The sequence below is a fragment of the Dipodomys merriami genome, unplaced genomic scaffold (genome assembly GCF_024711535.1).
Source record: "Dipodomys merriami isolate MVZ:Mamm:240054 unplaced genomic scaffold, mDipMer1.0.p SCAF_714, whole genome shotgun sequence".
Lineage (NCBI taxonomy): Eukaryota > Metazoa > Chordata > Mammalia > Rodentia > Heteromyidae > Dipodomys > Dipodomys merriami.
This window is the reverse complement of record NW_027206307.1, coordinates 334,290-353,450: the sequence shown is the minus strand read 5'-3', so window position 1 is coordinate 353,450 and position 19,161 is coordinate 334,290. Positions and strand designations below refer to the sequence as shown.

The 19,161-nt window shown below is 36.4% G+C and overlaps 1 long non-coding RNA gene and 1 pseudogene across 2 annotated transcripts in view; both read left to right on the top strand.

Moving 5' to 3' along the window:
• The first annotated feature begins 307 nt into the window (after positions 1-307).
• LOC138818126 (uncharacterized) overlaps positions 308-19,161 on the top strand; it is a 47,701-nt gene continuing 28,847 nt past the window's right edge. For both annotated transcript variants that reach the window (XR_011368985.1, XR_011368984.1), the window contains exons 1-2: positions 308-396; positions 1,962-2,095. This is a non-coding gene — a long non-coding RNA (uncharacterized lncRNA). The remainder of the gene's footprint in view (positions 397-1,961; positions 2,096-19,161) is intronic.
• On the top strand, positions 14,474-14,570 carry LOC138818128 (U6 spliceosomal RNA; annotated as a pseudogene).

The window sequence follows — 19,161 nt, the reverse complement described above, 5'->3', positions numbered from 1 at the left end:
AAGATCCCCTGGCCTGGAGCAGTGGGAGCCACACAGCAGCACATCTGCGCCCTTCCACTCCCTGGTGGGAGCCCAGTGGCTTTAGTCAGAGGTGGGGAGCAGCATGTCTACACCTGCCTTCTGGGTTTTTTTCCTTTTTTTCTTGGGATGGGAGGTGTTGGATGCAGAAGATAGACACCCTTGCTGTGTGAGCCCTTGTCTTCTGTGCTCAGTCAAACTTTCACCTGAAGACAGAGAGACAGAGAGAGAGAGAGAGAGAGAGACAGAGACAGAGACAGAGACAGAGACAGAGACAGAGAGACAGAGACAGAGAGACAGAGACAGAGACAGACAGAGACAGACAGAGACAGAGACAGAGAGATAATCTTTTTCCTTGTACAGCCTGACTGTGCTCAGGTGAGTGATCCATTGGCAAATTGCAGGTACTGCATGCAGGAGTCTTCTGTCACCTGTCTGGATGTGTGTGTGTGTGTGTGTGTGTGTGTGTGTGTGTGTGTGTGTGTGTGTGTGTAGAATTGGGTTGTAACAAGGAGGCCGAATGCTTTGGTAACTTCTACCTGTTATCTTTGGGGCATGTATGGGCTTCACAGCTGAGGTCTGGGGGCCTGGAAGGGTGAGAGGCTTGAAGTGGACACAGCACAGTTAAATTACAAGAACAAGGGATCTGTGTGCAATGGAGCTGTGTACTCCCTTGGGCCTGGTTGGTGGCAGTGGGAGCTTGGGAGGATCTGGGAGTGTGGCCTGCAGGTGATGGCTTCCCAGGAGGACAGAGAGCATGGCCAACTCTTAGTAAGGATATGAGTTCTGCTAGTATGGAGCGCAACAGCATAGGTCAGTCTCTGGGTCTTCTCATAATGATGTCTGATGGGCAAGGCCAACCCTATTTTAAATCTTGAGCTGTGATCTTCAGATCTCAGCATCCTGAGTACCTAGTATTATAGGCATGAGACTCTGGCACTGGGACTCTGGTTCTTTTTGGTATATTAGGGTTTGACCTCATAGCCTTAGGCTTGCCAGTCAAGTCTTCTACCATGCGAGTCAAGCTTTTCTGTCTTGGGCATTTCTGAGATGGAGAATTAATATATGCTCATTCTGGGCTGGATCATGGTCCTCCGATCTGTGACAGGCCTGAGCCAAGAGGCCTGTTCTTCTGTAGTTGGGATGGTAGATATGTAGCGACATGCTCAGTCATTGGTTTAGATGGATTGTTCCAAACTCAGTCCACGGCAGCCAATTCTTGACCAGAGGTGAATCTCTGGGTTGGGCCTCAACCATTGGACTTCAATCTCTTCATGGGACAGTTGTGAGGAAACAAGGGATTGATACAGAGGGATCTCTGGAGCAGGGACAGGCACAGAGGGAGGGGCCATCTGATACTGTTCTTGGCAATTCTGTGAGCATATGATAGGAAGATACCCGGAAAGATCTCAAATGGTGTGTGTTATTAACAGTGCAACAGTTATGGGATTATGAAACAAAACATGGCTCTCTTTCTTTATTACTCTATCCCCATGAGTAACGGGATCATTCACTTTGTTCAGTTTTGAAGCTGGGGAAACTGAGGCATAGAGAAGCCGGGTGACCTACTAATGACTCCCAGCTGACAGGAAGCTCAGCCTGACTTCTCTGCCATGCTCCCTAGGACAATGGGTGCTATTCAGTCCACTTCTTGTGGTGGGAAGTCCACTTCTTTTCAGTCATGAGGCTTGAACTTTGGGCCTAGGGCAGCTCCCTGAGCTCCTCAGCTCAAAGCTACCACTCTACCACTTGAGTCACAGCACCACTTCCAGTTTTTTGGTGGTTCTTTGGAGATAAGAGTCTCACAGGTGTTCCTGCCCAGGCTGGCTATAAACCACATTCTTCATATCTTAGCTTCCATTGTACATAGGATTATAGGCCTGAGCCACCAGCACCTGGCTTAAGTGTAATTTTGACCTTCTTTCTTTCACTTTCTCTCTCAGGAACTGATTCAATGGGTGCTGGAGGAGGTGGTCCAGCAACCCCATGTGGCTGGAACCAAGGTGGTCCTCTCATTCTCGAGGTAGGCTGTGGGTCAGGAGCTGTCTCGCTCAGTCTGTTGTACCAGCTCCATGAGGTAAGTCCCTCTGTGCCCTGGCTACACTGTGACAGTTATCCATTGTCCATCTAGACTTACTGGACTCAAGTACTGTGTTCAATGCTCTTTTCTAGCAAAAATTCCTGGCTATAATTATGATACAGAGTTATAGAATGAAAATGTAATGCCATCTTAAGAAAGTCATTTAGGGTTCTGGGAATGTGGCTTCATGGTATGGTGATTGCCTAGCATGCATAAAACCCTGGGTTCAATTCCTCAGTACCACATAAATTGAAAAGGAAACACTGGAAGTGGTCCTGTGCCTCAAGTGGTGGAGGGTTAGCCTTGAGGGAAAAAAAACGCTGAAGAATAATTCCCAAGCACCGAGTTTCAGCCCCAGGACTGCCAAAACAACAGCAACAACAACAATGAACATTTAGTTAGTAAATGCGAAATAAAGAACCCATACTTGGAATATATAATTGCTCCTTCCATACTGATACATGACAATAGTTCCTAATACATGTACTTTATCTATGTAAGGATACTGTGTTGAAAAGAATGTTTTGTTCATTGAGTCATACCAATTAATGCTAGGAATGTGCTTAGATGTCAGGTGAAGATTAATTCTGGAAATTCAAATATTCCAGGCTTTTTAGTGGGGTCACTGCTAATCACAATGAGAAGGATATAGTGTAAGTGAGATTCAGAAACTATTTTGGCCAGTCATCTTACAAAACAGGCAGAGGCTAATTAACAGTTGTGACAGAAGAGAAGGAATAACGCCAGATGGAAAGAATAAATGATAGTAACTAAGGTATAGTAGAAACCGTTCTAGGGAACCATTTTTGCTTATTAAAGAACTAGTTATCAACTAGGCTTATTCCTCATTGCCTTTGGCATTCAAAATCTCCTAGGCTAGTTCTTAATCTCTGTGTGATGAATGTATCTCCTTCTATGCTGATCTTTCATACCTGATCTCCTTTGCTTTCTAAAAATCTGTCTTGCTGTATTTATCTATGAACATTTCCTAATATTAAATACACCTACAAAGATGAAAGAGGATGCTAATGTAAGAGTCCCATAGCTCATGAGTCATTTATGTAACAAAATGGAAAAGGAGGACATATTTATTGCTACCTTAATTATTCTGAAAAGCTGCAATGTCACATCATATGGTTCATATTTCCATTCTTTGTCTACATAGTGACATTAAATGCACATAAATGCAATTATGAGTGGGGTGCTGGTGGCTCATGCCTGTAATCCTAGCTACTCAGGATGTTGAGTCCAGAGGATTGTGGTTCAAAGCCAGCCTGGTCAGGAAAGTCCATGAAACCCTTATCTTCAATTAACCCCAGAAACCCGGAAGTTGTGCTGTAGCTAAAGTGGTAGAGTGCTCAAGTTGTGCTGAAGAGCTGAGAAACAGTGCCCAGGATTAAGGTTCAATCCCCACAACCAACAAAAAAGTGCAAATATAGGTTTAAGTTTCCCCCAAAGGAATGATGAAATCAATTGTAATCTTCCCAAATGATTTAGTAGTGCACCTACATTTACTGAGTTATTTGTTATGGCTTCTTTGCTAAACATATTCTCTTCTTTAAAAATTGTCAAATATTAGCTTTATAATAAACTTCATCTAATATTTCTAGGTTCAAAAGAGAAGTCCATAGAGTTGATGTCACTTAGCTTTCTTAGTGTCTTAGTTCAAAGCCAACCCAGGCAAGAGAGTCTGTCAAACACTTATCTGTAATTAAACACCAAAAAAGCCAGAAGTGGAGTTTTGGCTCAAGCAGTGGAGTACTAGGTTTGGGCCAGGTAGGAAAGAAAGACAACTCTTCAGGGACAGGGGCCAGTCTCTAAGTTCAAGCCCCAGAACCAGCACAAACTAAACAAACAAGCAAACCAAACAAACCCTGGGTATTTCTTTGGGACCCTCCTTAAAATAGTGGTGGTCTGAGAAGAGGCTGCTTTTGCTGATCATACTCACTGGATCCTGCTTTTTTGGAATTCTTATTGCTATGGAAAACTCAAGACCAGACTAAAGGAATTGAAAACTGATTCCTGCAACAAGAGAATCATCTCAGGAGTGAAACATCCATCCATAAGACACTTTAAAACCTCCAGGTCTTTGCTTCTTTGCAGTAGAACACTTTTAAAACAAAGTTATTTCCTTTTGTTCTATGCCTGCCTTCAAATGGCATATTGTTTCCTTTTGCAAAACTCTCAACCAGAAGTTTACAGACAAGTTTTATATGAGTAAAGGACACACTCACAAAAGTTCGGGACAGAATTTCCTTCCAGCCTTGGATTCTTTTCTTGTACAGTACAAAGGAAAGCAATAGTTAACTTGAACTTTGTCATTTCTCTATGTTAAATTCCTCTCCTGGGATCAGTTTCCACATCCAGTAACAGTTACTTCCACTTACTTCCAGTAACAATTTATGGTGCTGCTCCAGAAAAAAATGAATGTTTTCTGGCTTCATTGAAATAGCACAAAGACACTTTTGGACATGAGGTAACACGTGTTTCAGAGACAACTTAGTAAAGACAAATGCAATTTAAATTGCTTATAAATACATTATCCATGAGAATATTTTGTTCAAACTTCTCATGTGCTCTGTAAATTAAGGTGAATTTTAAATGGTAAGAAGGTTCTCAGATAATTTTTTGTGAGTCTATATGCTGTGCATTAATTTCCCAACTGTACATGAGTTAACCATAAAAGAAACAATAGCAATTATAGGAGAAAAAGAAGTTCTGTGTTTATGTATAAGTGTTCAATACAATATACAAGACTCTACAAATAAAAAATTGAAACAATAAAGCCAAGTCCCATATGTAGATTTATGGGAGTGATATAGAGAAAGCATTACCCCTAAGTGGAATGTGAAGCATGAGGCCACTCCCTTTCTAAATCACGCTTGCTAATCATGTAAATGTGCAAAAAGGAGAATGGAAGAATGATTCTTTTTCCAATGCAAGTCACATATGTGAGAACAGACTTAACTGGAAAAAAAGAGTCTATCTTGAGGGAATAGGAATTATACTAGCAATGAACCTGGTGGCTAAGATCACATTTCTTGTTCTTTCCTTTTCTTATATTCCTTTTTATTGTTGTTTTTCGTGGCACTTGAAATATGGGACTGGGCACTGTCCCTCTGAAACGCAGCTCAAGGCTAGTGCTCTTCCACTTGAGCTGCAGTGCCGCTTCCAGTTTTCTGGTAATTATTGGAGAAAAAGAGTCTCCAGGACTTTCCTACCCGTGCTGACATTAAAACCCAATCCTCAGATTTCACAACAACTTGGTTTATGATCACATTTCTAACAGTGTACACCCAGGATATGTATTGTATATGTTCATCTAACTTTATATGAATTCTTGAGTTAAAAATCTGGGCTACAGTTAGACTTTACACTCACAAAAGTGTTTGAAGTTTAAAAGTTGATACTCCTAGAAAATTAAAACCTAAGAATGTAAAGGAGTCTGGGAGGTTCAATTTGCATCCAGCTTGGACAGTATAGGCTTTGAGACACTACCTATAATTAACCAGCCAAAGCTGGGATACCAGTCACGAGCAAGATTGCTGAATTACAGCTTTAAGTTTTTGCATACATGTATACATACAAACATACACATACACACAAAGGCACTTATAGGTGCACACAAAAATACACAAATGAAACAACTCTCAGAATATGTAGAAAAGTTAGAAAACAATAGAAAATTGGTCCTGAGTAAGACTAGAATCAAGTGATAATTTTTAATATTAGAAAGCCCTCAAGTGAACTTTCCCCCAGAAGTTGAGAATATTACATAGGTAGGGACCAGAGATAGTAAGAGAGTCAAGAAATCATTCTTAACGGGATAGGATACATAGTGGAATGAATCAGGGAAGCCTGCAGGTGCATCAAAAAATGTTCATATCCTGTGTCAAATGTTAAATCACCTTTGAAAATAGTACATAAACAGTCTGAGCAGTCAGTCTAGTGGATAAAATCATAGGAGAAGTTCAGAATTTCTACTCTGTTTCTAGATTAAATAAACAAACTATGCCAGGGCAATGTGATACAAGCCTGGAATTCTAGCACTCAGACAAGAGATAAGAGAGTGGAATTACATAATGATACCTTCCCTGGACCAGATAGAATAATTTTGTCTCAGTAAAACTAACCAAACAACAAGAAAGGAATACACAGTTAGAAGTTTGGCCTAATTTTTCATTATGTTTTGAGAAGTCAAGTTTCCTATTGAATGCACCTCATATATATCCTCACTTGTGTTTTAAATGCTCTCATCATTACAGAACATTCGTAGATGCAAAAGAGCTCATAATTCCCATCCCTCATTCTGTTGGATTCCAAATAAATGTTGAAGGATTACAAAAGCTTAAGACTGGAGAAATAGCAAAGTTCGTCTAATGTAGGATTTTGTAGACCTTGTTAAATTAGAATTTAGATTTAAAATATATTTTTTGGATTTGTTTGTAATTTCATATTCTATAGGATACTACAAAATTCTTTCAAAGTAGAGGGATTAATTGAAAAATTCACAAATAATTCTGGCATTCTATTTGCCTAGATATTCTTTCACGACAGTTATAATTAGAACATAGTTAATAGATAATTCGCAGAGTTCATGTATACCATGTTAATATGAATAATCTAGACAGAGTTGCCAAAAATGGATGACATTAATTTATACATTGAGAACAACCAATTTTTAAAGGTTTGGTTTAATATGGTATGAAGAGAGTAATTGTGTGACATCTTCTTTCTTCTACCTATATGTACCACAGGAAGCCATTTCCTTATTTACGTGCCTTTGTATACATGGAGAGAAATGCTAGCTTTGGGTTTTTTTTTCAGTTTTTTTTATTGGTTCATCCTAGAACTTGAACTCTTGGCATGGACAGGGTCTCTGATCCTGTTTATGCTCAAGGCTCAAGCCCTACCACTTCAACCTCAGTGCCACTTGGGTCTGGCTTTTGCAGAGAAGTTTTTTGGAGATAAGATTCTAAGAAACCTTCCTGCCTGGGTGGGCTTTGAATCACAATTTTCCTATCTTAGCATACTGAATATCTATTATAGTTAAAAAAGTCTAAATATAAATAATATTTGCAAGTGTTCTGATCTCAAGAATACCAGTGGAGGAAAAATGATGCAGCTCTGTTTATTGTGGTGTTCTTTTCAGAACAAGGAGGGTGTCACATTAGCAGAGGTGTAGTATTTTTTCAAAATAGAGATAAGGTATTCATAATGTGAATTAAGGAATTTTAAGGTATCCCTTACAAGTTGGAAACTGTTGGGCTAGGATGACTTTATGGCATAAATCTTGGGATTGATGGTCATAGACATAATAGCTTACTCTTATAAACAATTGCTTACTCTTGAAGAATTAATTATTACACATGCTTCACAATTTTATCCTCTACAAGAATGTGGCTATTTTTCTGTTTACTTCTCAATCTGGACACCCCATTGGAAATTGCATCTATTGCAGAATTAATTAACATGCAAACAGTTACTGTTTTGAATCTCTTAGGAATGTTGAGAATTTAAAAATGAGTAGTAGTTAGTCATAGGAATTTTGAAGAACACATATATTCTGTCCTCTTAAAAACTTACTTACTTTTAAAATTATGGGTTTCCATAGTATTAAACTGGGTCCTGTCGTGGGGCCTGAATTCTGGGCCTGGGCGCTGTCCCTCAGCTCTTCAGCTCAAGGCTAGCGCTCTACCACTTGAGCTACTGGCTTTTTTTCTTTTTGCTTATGTGGTGCTGAGAAATCGAACCCAGGGCCTCAGGCATGCAAGGCAAGCGCTCTACCACTGAGCCATCTTCCCAGACCCTGTTTTCTGTTTTAGAATGAGAAAGTACTAAATGTATTCTTTTTTGAAAAATTTGGCAAGTATATTGTGAAAATAGTGTCTAGTTGGATAACATTCAAGTTGATGAACCTCTGATAAATAAGGGGTAATTAATTCAAATTAGAAGCCAAATATTATTGATTTTTAAAATGTTACTACATAAAGAATAATATTTACTGTGCCAATACAGTAAAATTACATTTTACACAGCTTATTTTTTCAATTTTATTATCAAATTGATGTACAGTGACTTTACACTAATTGTAAGGTAGTGAATAAAAAACATTTCAAACTTGTTACCCCTCCCTCATTTTTCTCAGTTTTCCTTCACCCCTTCACCCCTCACAAGTTGTAAAGTACATTTCTAACATATTGTCTTGTGAGTATTGCTATTGCATTGGTTTGCCTTTTGTCCTTTGTCTCACCATTGTCTCACCATACAGCAGGGACAAACCATAGGGGAAAACCCCAAAGAAAACAGAAATCACATAGTTCATCAAAAACAACATCCACAAGTGAAAAAAAAATCTGGTTCCATATCTTGGAATTCATTTTGCTTAGCATCAGCTAATATGGTTACATATATGCAAAACAAAGCCACTGGAAAATAATAGCTGCATGGATACTATATCATGAAAACAGCATGTTAACATTTTGATGGTAAAGGTGGAATTAGGATTGGTGAATTTGCGGTTCTGATAAAGGATTTTCAACAGTTTTAAATTTATGACAGGTAAAATTCAATAGTTCAAAATTTTTAATAACTTAGCCTATTAAGAAAATTTAAAATTGCCTGGAAGAATAGGCTCTCATGCAAAGAAATCCAAGGAGACTTAGTAGAGAGGGAGCAATATGGATGAAGATGGCTCTTTTTCAAACTAAACAAACAAACCTCAGAAACCTTGCTGTAATTCCTGTAGGTTCCCTTGGAATTGTCCTTACCCAGGAACTATATTCTCACTGTTTGAAAGAAGGTTGTATTGGAATTTAAATTAAAAGTTCTTTAAAAAATAAGGCATCAAAATTTGTGAATGTACCTTCAATTACCAAATAGTAATTCTCTGAAAAAGATAATTTGAGTCAAAATATTTAGGGAGAAAGTGCCCTCCACAATGAAAGAAGGTGTTGGGATTACACATTTCTGTTTGTAACACTTTCCACAATGTCTTTGGACGTGAAGCAGTGAAACACAGAAAAAAAATTTGATTGGATACTTCAAACCAATGATTTGTCATTTCTAAGTGGCTCACAAAAAATAATATTCTTATTAATATGAGGTAGTCTAGACTTCTTTTATTACATATGCCAAAAAGTTCGGAAAAGAATTGAGCAAATGGAAAAATTAATAATAAAATTTTTCTTAGAAGCCTTAGCTAAGCATATTGACTTCAGCAGTGAAGGGAGGCCAAAACTTTTTGATGTAAATTGTGTTAGTATTTTTACTCCCTAAAGTGATTTTACAGAGCCCATTTGGCTCACTACAATGCAGAACTGATTGAATGAAGACATGAAAATACATTCCACATCCAAATGAGGCAACTTGAAGAGTTTTAAAAGAGAAATAATGAAGATGTAGCAGTGGTGGAGCCCGTATGGTCCTTCAGCTTCACTAGACTGGAAGCCAAGAAGCTGTGATTAATTGGAACTCTGGCAAGAGCTAAGAGTAGGACATAGAAGTAGGACATAGAAGCATTTTCCTTTTGTAACAGACACTTTCTTCCAAGGTATGGGTGATTTAACTCTATTCTCCTCCATACATCTTGGTGAACAAATGAAGACCAAGAGAAAAATAATCTATTAAAATAATTTTGCATAGAATAACTTCACTGTTCCTGATATGGTATCTAAGGAGAATCTTAAGAGAGAAGATTAAAAAATGCAGTATTTTGTGGTTTCCTCTAAGCATCTTCTTAGCAAAATATATCTTTGAGGTTAGACAATTCTGATTGAACCAACAAGTGATGGAGTACTTATTTTGTGGGCACTTTAGACACAAGAAGTCTTTCAAGGTAAAAGAAAAAAATATATAACCAAATATTTGTGATCACAGCATCTTGGACTGTTTTCTGGATACAAAATTTTACATTAGATTTCTCCTTATTAACATAGATGTTGTTTCATGGCAACCAAATACAAGAGGGGAGTTTTATGGACTCGCTTGGCCAATTAAACAGCATGAAAGAAGAAAATGGCAAATAATATTTAATGAAATTACTTTGACCAATTCCTTTGCCAGAAGAAAGAAGGAAAAATATAATTCAAAATCAATTGACTTAAAAGTATGAAGAAAGAGTAGGGAAGAGAGATTAGAGAAAATATAGAGGATCGTTTTCTCTCCAGTGGAGTAATGCGTTCTTGATCTTGTTTCTTCCATTCTACCTCACAAGCTACCAAGTGTTTCTCAGGACTGGATTATCCAGATCAGACAGAAATCTCGTAGAAGTAAGATACTGTATGCAGCAGATATAGGTGATTTATAACCTTAGACAATCTATTTAATTCTGTTGAAAATTCTCCCCTATCCCAAACTTCCCTCTTTGAACAGCTTTGTTTGCTTTTCCCGACTGCCATTCATTAACTGATTAAAATTTTGAGTGGTCATATACATACTCTCTAGAGATTGCTGTTTGGTTGTGAGTTTTGTGTGTTTTTGTTTCTAGATGTGTTTTTAACTGAATTTTAAAAGTTTGTGCAATTATGTTACAATTAAATATATCCATCTAATTGTCCAATGCTCCTAGATCAGAGTCACTCCTTCTATCATTCTCAACCAACCCTTTCTCCAAGATTTATTTCCAATTTACCACTTCCTTCATCATATGTGTACATTCAGTATTCTAGCTGTATTTGCTCCTTGTTCATTTTTCATTCATTTTATGTCTTTACTATAATTCCTCTTTGGTTTCAACTTCTGATATTCATTCTGTTAAACTGTCTATTAATACTTTGAAAGGTTTATATACATTCCATGGAGTTTCAATCCTGCATATTCTTGAAATGATGTCAGCTTATATTTCCATAATTCATTCATCTGCAGCAACAATTTGCAAGACTGGAGACGGGAAGCACCTAAACATGATTTTTTCTCAACCGTTTGAAAGATTAATCTTTAGTCAAAAAGAAAGTTAAAAATGGCTTAGAATGTATTCCTAACTATGCATTTTTATAAATGGCTTTGTAAAATCGTGTAATTCTTTTATTTTACATGGAATAATATTTTCTACTACCTATAAGTTTTGGAAAAAGAACATTTTAATTTATTCCTAGATAGGAATATGATAGAAATAGAAGACAGATATTATGTTTGTCATATCTCTGATTAGTACCCATATTCAAGACTTAAAGTCGTATTTCTTACTATGTTAGACAGAGGGAAAACATAAAATAACATATGATGAGGCAACTATTTGTGATTGTTTAAAATGTACCTTATTAAATGATGAAATTTATTAGCTAAGTTTGGGTTTGAAATTTAGGAGGCTGACATATTAAACACATTTCTGAAAGGCCCATACTGAAAAACACAAATTGTGGGTGGTACTATTCTACACTTTATTGAATGGTTGAACATGTTTGGCATTAGTGCTGTGTAAATAATTCAACTCTATTGTAACTTGCTCCCTACACTTGAAAAACTTGTAATGTCACTAAGTATCATCAACTTGTCAAATGTTATTTTGGCGTAAGTGATTTTTTTTAATTTAATTTAATTTTATTTGTGAACATACTGTACAGAAGGGTTACAATTACATGGGCAGGATAATGCGTACATGTCTTACCAAGCATTGCAGCCTCCTCCTTTGATTTACCCTTTACATCCCTTCCCAGCCTCCCCCCTCCCCCCCCAATCCCAATCCTTCTCCTTCCCCCCCCTTGCCCCCCCCCGCACCGACGTTGTAAGGCTCGTTTTGGACATGACAACTTGTAATTCTCATTGTTGCAAGAGGTCCACCTGTATCCTTAAACACTGGTTTTTCTCCATCTCCTCCACAAGTTATACTGACATCAAGCATAGTGAAAGCAGGGGTTATACTGTGGGGGAGGGACATACAAAGCAACAAAGAGATAATCTTATAAATGCGTTAGAAACACATGCATGAAAGAAAAAAACATTAAAATACATATCTAAGGGTTCATTTTCCTGACCTCACATTATCTGACCTTTTCCGCTTGACTCATACATATACTAGATATTGCAAATAAGGGAAACCATGGGACCTATGCTTCTTTGGGCCTGGCTTCCTTCACTTAATATAATTTTTTCCAAGTTTTTCCATTTCCTAACAAATGGGGCAATGTCATTCATTCTGATGGAGGCATAGAATTCCATTCTGTATATATACCACATTTTCTTGATCCATTCATCTACTGAGGGACATCTGGGTCGTTTCCATATCTTAGCTATGGTAAATAATGCTGCAATAAACATTGTTGTGCTGGTAGCTTTAGTGTTGTCTTGTTTGTAAACATTTGGGTAAATGCCCAAAAGTGGGATTGCTGGTTCATAGGGGAAATCTATGTGAAGTCTTTTGAGGAACCTCCATACTGCTTTCCAAAGTGGTTGAACAAGTTTACATTCCCACCAACAATGAAGTAAGTGCGAAATGGTTTTTTAAAGTTTATTTGAAAAGGAATATACTTTCAGGAGATTAAATGTAGATTATCATTGGTTTGAGAGTGACATTTTTATACCACAGAACCATGTTGTACTGAACTCCCAGAGTTTTGAAGCACTCCTTAGTGCTTCAAATGTTTTTCTGAATTACATTTGACCTCTAAATCAAGTTTTCGGGCTTTGTTAGACCAATTATAGATCTATCCTTCTAGGAACTATTTTTTTGGCCCACTTATGTTGGAATAAAATCTTTCGTTAATCATAGGTGAGGGATATTAAAAATAATCTTATGACAATTTGTGAACTTTTTCACTCATATGGGCTGGTTATCTGTAAGTTGAATGTTTGAATTACAGTACTTTCTCTCAAATTTTGTGATCTCATCCTTCATTTTAAGTTGCCTTGCATTTCACAATTGCTTACTGCTAATTCCTGCATCTCAAGGAATTGGGGCCCTGAAATATAGGAAATGCGAAATTGAGATTGGTCTTCAATTACTTTGTGTTGATATATTGCATGGGCCTTGGTGAAAAGTCTTGCCCCTGTTATCTGATGATGCAGGTAAATGGGCCTGGGGATCCTAGGACCCATGGGTACTGCAGAAGAATAATATTTTTTAGACATCTTAGCAAAATTTGGGCATAATCAGTAAGAAAGCTTCAGAAATATGGACAAAAACAGTTTGGAACAAGCGAGTTAAAACAATAAACAGAGCAGCAGAGTAAAATCCATTACAGATTAGAGGAAAACATTGTTTTATTATCATGTGGATTCAGAAGACCAAGAAGGGTTATAATGTATCACAAGTTTATACTAAAAAGATTGCATTGATACGTTTTCTAGTCTAATATATATTTGAAACCTAAATATTTATATTCCAATTCTGTTTATTGAAGTAAATAAATATCAATTTATTTGTCAAATTATCAACTAATTCTAGTAAGTTTCATTGTGTGAAATATAAAATCAGCACATATAACTATATATAATATGATTAAAAGACACACATTTTGTATTGTTCTGTTGTAGTTACTGTATCAAAGGCAACTCTGTTTTAAAGTATGATACCATTATCTCTACTTCTGTGCTTGATAGAGTTAGATCTAAAGCTTTATCATTTGTAGATTTACAGCATGGAGGCAAGAGGAAACACTGTGATTAAAACATTATCAATTTAATGCCTAATAACGAGGAGAAACATATGCACTTCTCCTGCAACTATGAAAATATTTGGTGATAAAAAGGCAGGAGTGTAAGTTCCTGCCAGGAACTTACAGACAGGCCAGGACATTAAGTAATCATGCATACGAACAATTTTTTCACTTCTTGGCTTTAGCTACTTTTAAATGGAAGGTATAATAAACAATTATATTTTGATAAAATACCTTCTCGTCTGAACAGTTCTGTTTGAACTGTTCATCTCTCTATGATCCCTTGTAACCAAGATTAGTTTTGTTCTAGTAAGAAAATCTTTGCTGTCAGGGTAAGGTATTCTGGTTGGTCTGTTCCCACATGGAAGAAGGGTAAAGGCTCAGGTAGACATTTGTTCCAGTAACACCTCATTTGGGAAAATGTCAGCTGAAGAAATTTAGAAGTAGCGCTTAAGCAACGCTTAGTTTGAATCCATTAGGTCCACAAAGCTGGATAAATAAGTACTTGAAAAAGCCATCACCTTTGGACCTAACTATAAATAATAGAGAGTATGATCAAATTCCAAATAAAAAGACTTAAGATATTCATTGGCAAAAAAAGTTTGCAAATGTGAGCAATCGACTGATCAATATAATTTTTCCCAATATTCACAGAATTTTAGGGAAATAAGATCGATAGCATTGTTAGGAACAATAAGGTTTCCTTCTTACAAGTAGGCACCCATAGATATAAGCCTGTATAAAGATTGCAGCATTAACTATTAAATTTAGAGGATACTACATGCTTCAGCAGCACGTATACTCAAATTACAATACAGAGATTAACATGGCACTTGCACAAGGATAATATGAAAATTTGAGAAATATTCCATATTTTTCATTCTTCAGATGCAAGAAATGAAAAAAGTGATTAAAAAGTTGATTACAAAATTAAAAGTGTAACAATACACGTAATTCATATAATTAAATTTAGTTTGACATCAGTGTATTAAATCACCTCAGAAAGGCGTTTACATAGCATAAACTTTACAAAACTTTTAAAATTAGACAACATTGTCATTTTATCCCAAAGAAAAATAATATTAAGACCTAGAAAAAAAGGAATCAAACTGTTTCTATATCGAATACAATCGGAAAGGACACATTAATGAACGTATATATTATAAAATAATATAGAATTCAATGCATATCTAGGAGAAAATAAATTATGAACATTATACAAACATAGAATATAGAATATTTTAAAATATACTTTTTCAGAGAAGCACCAGAAATATTTTAGTTTCTTTACTACTCATTTCAACAGGTAAATTAAAATTATTTCTTATTAAAAAATCACAAACTCTGAAGAAATTATTATACATGTTTACAAAATCTATTGAATACATTTTTCCATCCAAGGCAGGCAATTCACTTGGAAGAATTCCGCAGAATCCATGAATTTTTACAGTAAAATATTGGTGCTGCCAGGCACTGGTGGTTCATGCCTATAATCCTAGCTAAACAGGAGACTGAGATCTGAGGATCATGGTTCAAAGCCAGCCTGGGAAGGAAAGTCTGTGGTACTCTTATCTCAAATAAACCACTAGAAAACTGGAAGTGGAGCTGTGTCTCAAGTGGTAGAGGGCTCACCTTGAGCTGAAGATCACAGGGATAGCTCCAGGCCCAGAGTTCAAGCCCCATGACCGACCAAAAAAAAAAGATATTGTTCTTATTTGGATTGTGAAAATATTTTGTACGGACACAAAAGATGAACTTGCATTTTTGAAATTTAAGAAACTTAACCCGACCATTAGGACTTCAGTGAACAATTTGTACAGCCTTTTACAACTTCTTAGAGGTAGTGATACATACTTATGCTTTTGGCAATGTCAAATAGAGTTTCTTCTATGTTGTTCTTCAGGCCTGGATTTATATAATGGTTCAACAGAAGGCGATCCAGCGTATCTTTGCTATCTCAATTCTCAACAGCAAGATATAAGGGTGTCAAGAGTCCTTTAGTTTGGGGAAGTGTTACTGTGGCTCAAGCGGTAGAGCACTCTCCTTGAGCTGAAGAGCACAGGGACAGCACCCAAGCCCAGAGCTCAAGCCCCATGACCGACCAAAAAAAAAAAAAAAAAAACCACAACAACAACAAAAATCAAACAAACAAAAATATTTGGGCTGGGAAAGTGGCTCAGTGGTAGAGCGCTGGCCTTGCATACATGAGGCCCAAGGTTCGATTCTTCAGCACCACATAAGCAGAAAAAAAAGCGGGAAGTGGTGCTGTGGATCAAGTGGTAGAGTGCTAGCCTTTAGCTAAAGAGAAGAGGGACAGCGTCCAGGCCCAGAGTTCAGGCCCCACGACCAGACCAAAAAAAATTTTTTTTTTAAAGTCCGTTAGTTTGGCCATTGGTATCTGTATCATGATGAAGTAAGAAAGAAGCGTCTCTGGTATTATTCCACGTGTATGCACTGTTCAGGGGTGTCCAGTCATCTACAGTTATTGCATATGCCGCTTGAGACACCAACTCACTGACAATGTCTAAGTGTCCACCGTAGGCTTCTTGAAGAGGGATATACTGATCATCATCCCTACTATTCACATAAGTGGCCTTTTGAGAAAGAAGTCTCCGCACTGTAGTAAGCTGAATATTTTCGACAGCCCATTGAAGAAATATGGTTGGATGCTTCTCCAATGTTTTTTTCTTGCAAGTGATAACATTCCTTACTTTTTCATCCTGTTCCCCATATTCCTAAGAATTGCCTAACCAGAGACTTTGAGTGCCAGTGGGAATGAGATGTCCATGTATTTCCCTAATAGTTCACATGGGTTGAACTGGTCAGAAATATCTGGTGAATTTTCTGCAACTGTTTATTCACCATGATTTATTTTCTCTTTTTCCAATTTTACTATTCGAAATTATTCTAACTGGAGAGTAGGGAATTGATGGAGAGCAGAGGAAAGATATTCCTCCATATTCAAATGTACACACTGAAAATGAGGACAAGTGATGTCTTCATGTGCAGCTTATTCTAGGCATGAGAAAATAGGAAATAATGCCTTCCATATAAATGATTGGGGAAATGGCAGAGCAAAAAGTGAAATGATACAACCAAAAATATAAAAGCAAAATAAATTAGGATAATTATGGAGCAATCGTGTTATATATGAGAACCATAAAAGGGAGAGAGAAAGAAAGAGAAAAATGTGTAATGACGTTGCTAGCCACATAATCCATGCCTCTGATCAATTTGTAGAGCAAACAAAATTTTATTTTTAAAAGAGATGGAAATCGAATTTATGTATTTACTTGAAGTTAGTAAATACATTTTTAGTAGCCTACGTAAAGAGACATAACTTTACCAAACTACAGACAGTAAAATAAATCCTTGATAGTTCTAGTAACAGATCTGAATGAAATCAGTTGAATCATACTTTTCTTGTACAATGAAGGAATAAGAGGGTAGTAAAGCAGCTAGAGAAGGCAGGGAGATTGTATCTGTGACAAAACTTTGTGGAAATTGGTATTGAGGATTTCTTACTGGTGATCCACTTGCACTGGAAGCATGATTCTGAAGTATTGCTTGCCGATTCTGAACTATTGATTTGATTATTATATTCTCCAAGAAGAAAATGAGAATTGATAGTGAAGGACTACTAATACATTTTGACCTTCTCACTAAGCACTTTCAATCATCAAAATCACATGAAGACAATAGACAGGCCTACTTTTTAGATGAAAGCAAGTGTCTTATAAAAACAAGGAATGTATGTAGTCATGCAAAGGACTTCTATTTTACCAATGCCGCATACATTTTTCTAATGTTGGGTACCAATAAATAATGGATCTATTAGAAAGCTCTTAAGGCTCCTATGTTTAATAGTGAGTTCTCTTACACTATATCATGGTATTTTTTGTGTATGGTTTTAAGAATAAATTTACATTACTAACTTGAATTTCTGACAGGACAGTATCATCACTGTACATCTTGCTTCTATACTCTCATTTTAAAATTACCATCTAAGTATGTGCATTAGATAACTATATAGGAAAAAGTAGAAGCCACACTGATGGCTTATGTCTTTAGTAGTAGTTAATCAGAAAGATAAAATCTGAGCATTGTGGTTTGAAAGCAGACCAAGAAAAAACAGTCCATTAGATTCTGATTTGAATGTAACCAGCAAAACCTAAAAATGGAGCTGTGGTACAAGCAGTAAAATGCTAGCCTTGAGAAAACTGAAACAAAAAATAAATTCTGGGTCAAAGCCAGGCCCTGAGTTCAAGCCCTAGTAGTAGCACCAAACAAATAAATTAATTAATAAGGTAATTAATTAATTAAAACTAAATTAAGTGGTCACATGTGGAGAGGCAGGTAAAATGTAACATGTGTGGTAATGGTTTATGTATTATTTTGTAATAAGGCATATTATCATTTGTCCTAATCACTAATATTTTATGTGGACTTTTTGGTACAATAAACCCTGAATTTAGCATGCGTGTATATGTGTGTGTACATGTGCGAACATGTGTGTATGTGTATATGTGTGCGTGTGCTGTTGCAATGTTGCTTGCCAATGTGGACAGGGTGAGGCTGAAAAAAGCTAACTGTGTTGCAATGTTTTTATTTATCAGTGTTCTGTCATGTCATTTCAGTGGAACCAGCCTTTGTACATATTATTTGTCTAATAATAACATCATAATCAAAGCATTTACAATATTAAGTTAGAAAAAGAGACAGCTTTCAGCTCTTATTGTATGTTAGGTAAGAAGATACAGACATAATTAGTTAATAAGTTGTTGCTATAAGATGATTGTCAGTACAAAATACGTATTTGACCTCTTAAATTGGTTATACTTTTAAGATACACTCATAGAGTGATTTGGACCGACTTGACCAAACAGGTATTACTCTCTGATTATTCCTGTGAAACACAAGTTGGATAAACTCTTTCCGGATTTCTGTTGAAAATCACTTTCTTTGCAAGATTATATCTATTCTCACTAAGAGATAATCCAACCCATATTATGTTTGAATATCCCATCTTATTCATTGAAAATAAGTATTGTGGATATGCTTGTTAGATATTCCTTTCAAAAACGAACAAACAAAAAGCAAGTGTTATGTCCATATTGTGGATGCATTTGAAGGTGTTTTGTACATGCACAGGTATCTTTACTAATGGCTTTTTTGTGGGAGAAACTACGGCAACTTTAACAAATAAGGCTTTTTGAATATCTGTTCCAATATACATAACATCTCAGAGCAAGTCTTGCAATTTCTGAAAATCCTTTGAATATTTTAGTATTATTTCAGTTCATTGACTGTAGAGCTAAAATTTCTGATATATTGTGAAGATCTGAAAAAGTAAGTGGGTATATATGCTTTTTTATGCTTCATTTTATGAAAACCCAGTTTTTATGAATGTAAATGGAATAGAATAAAAGAATTAAGTGAATTGGGTAAGCTAATTATTAGTATAATTTT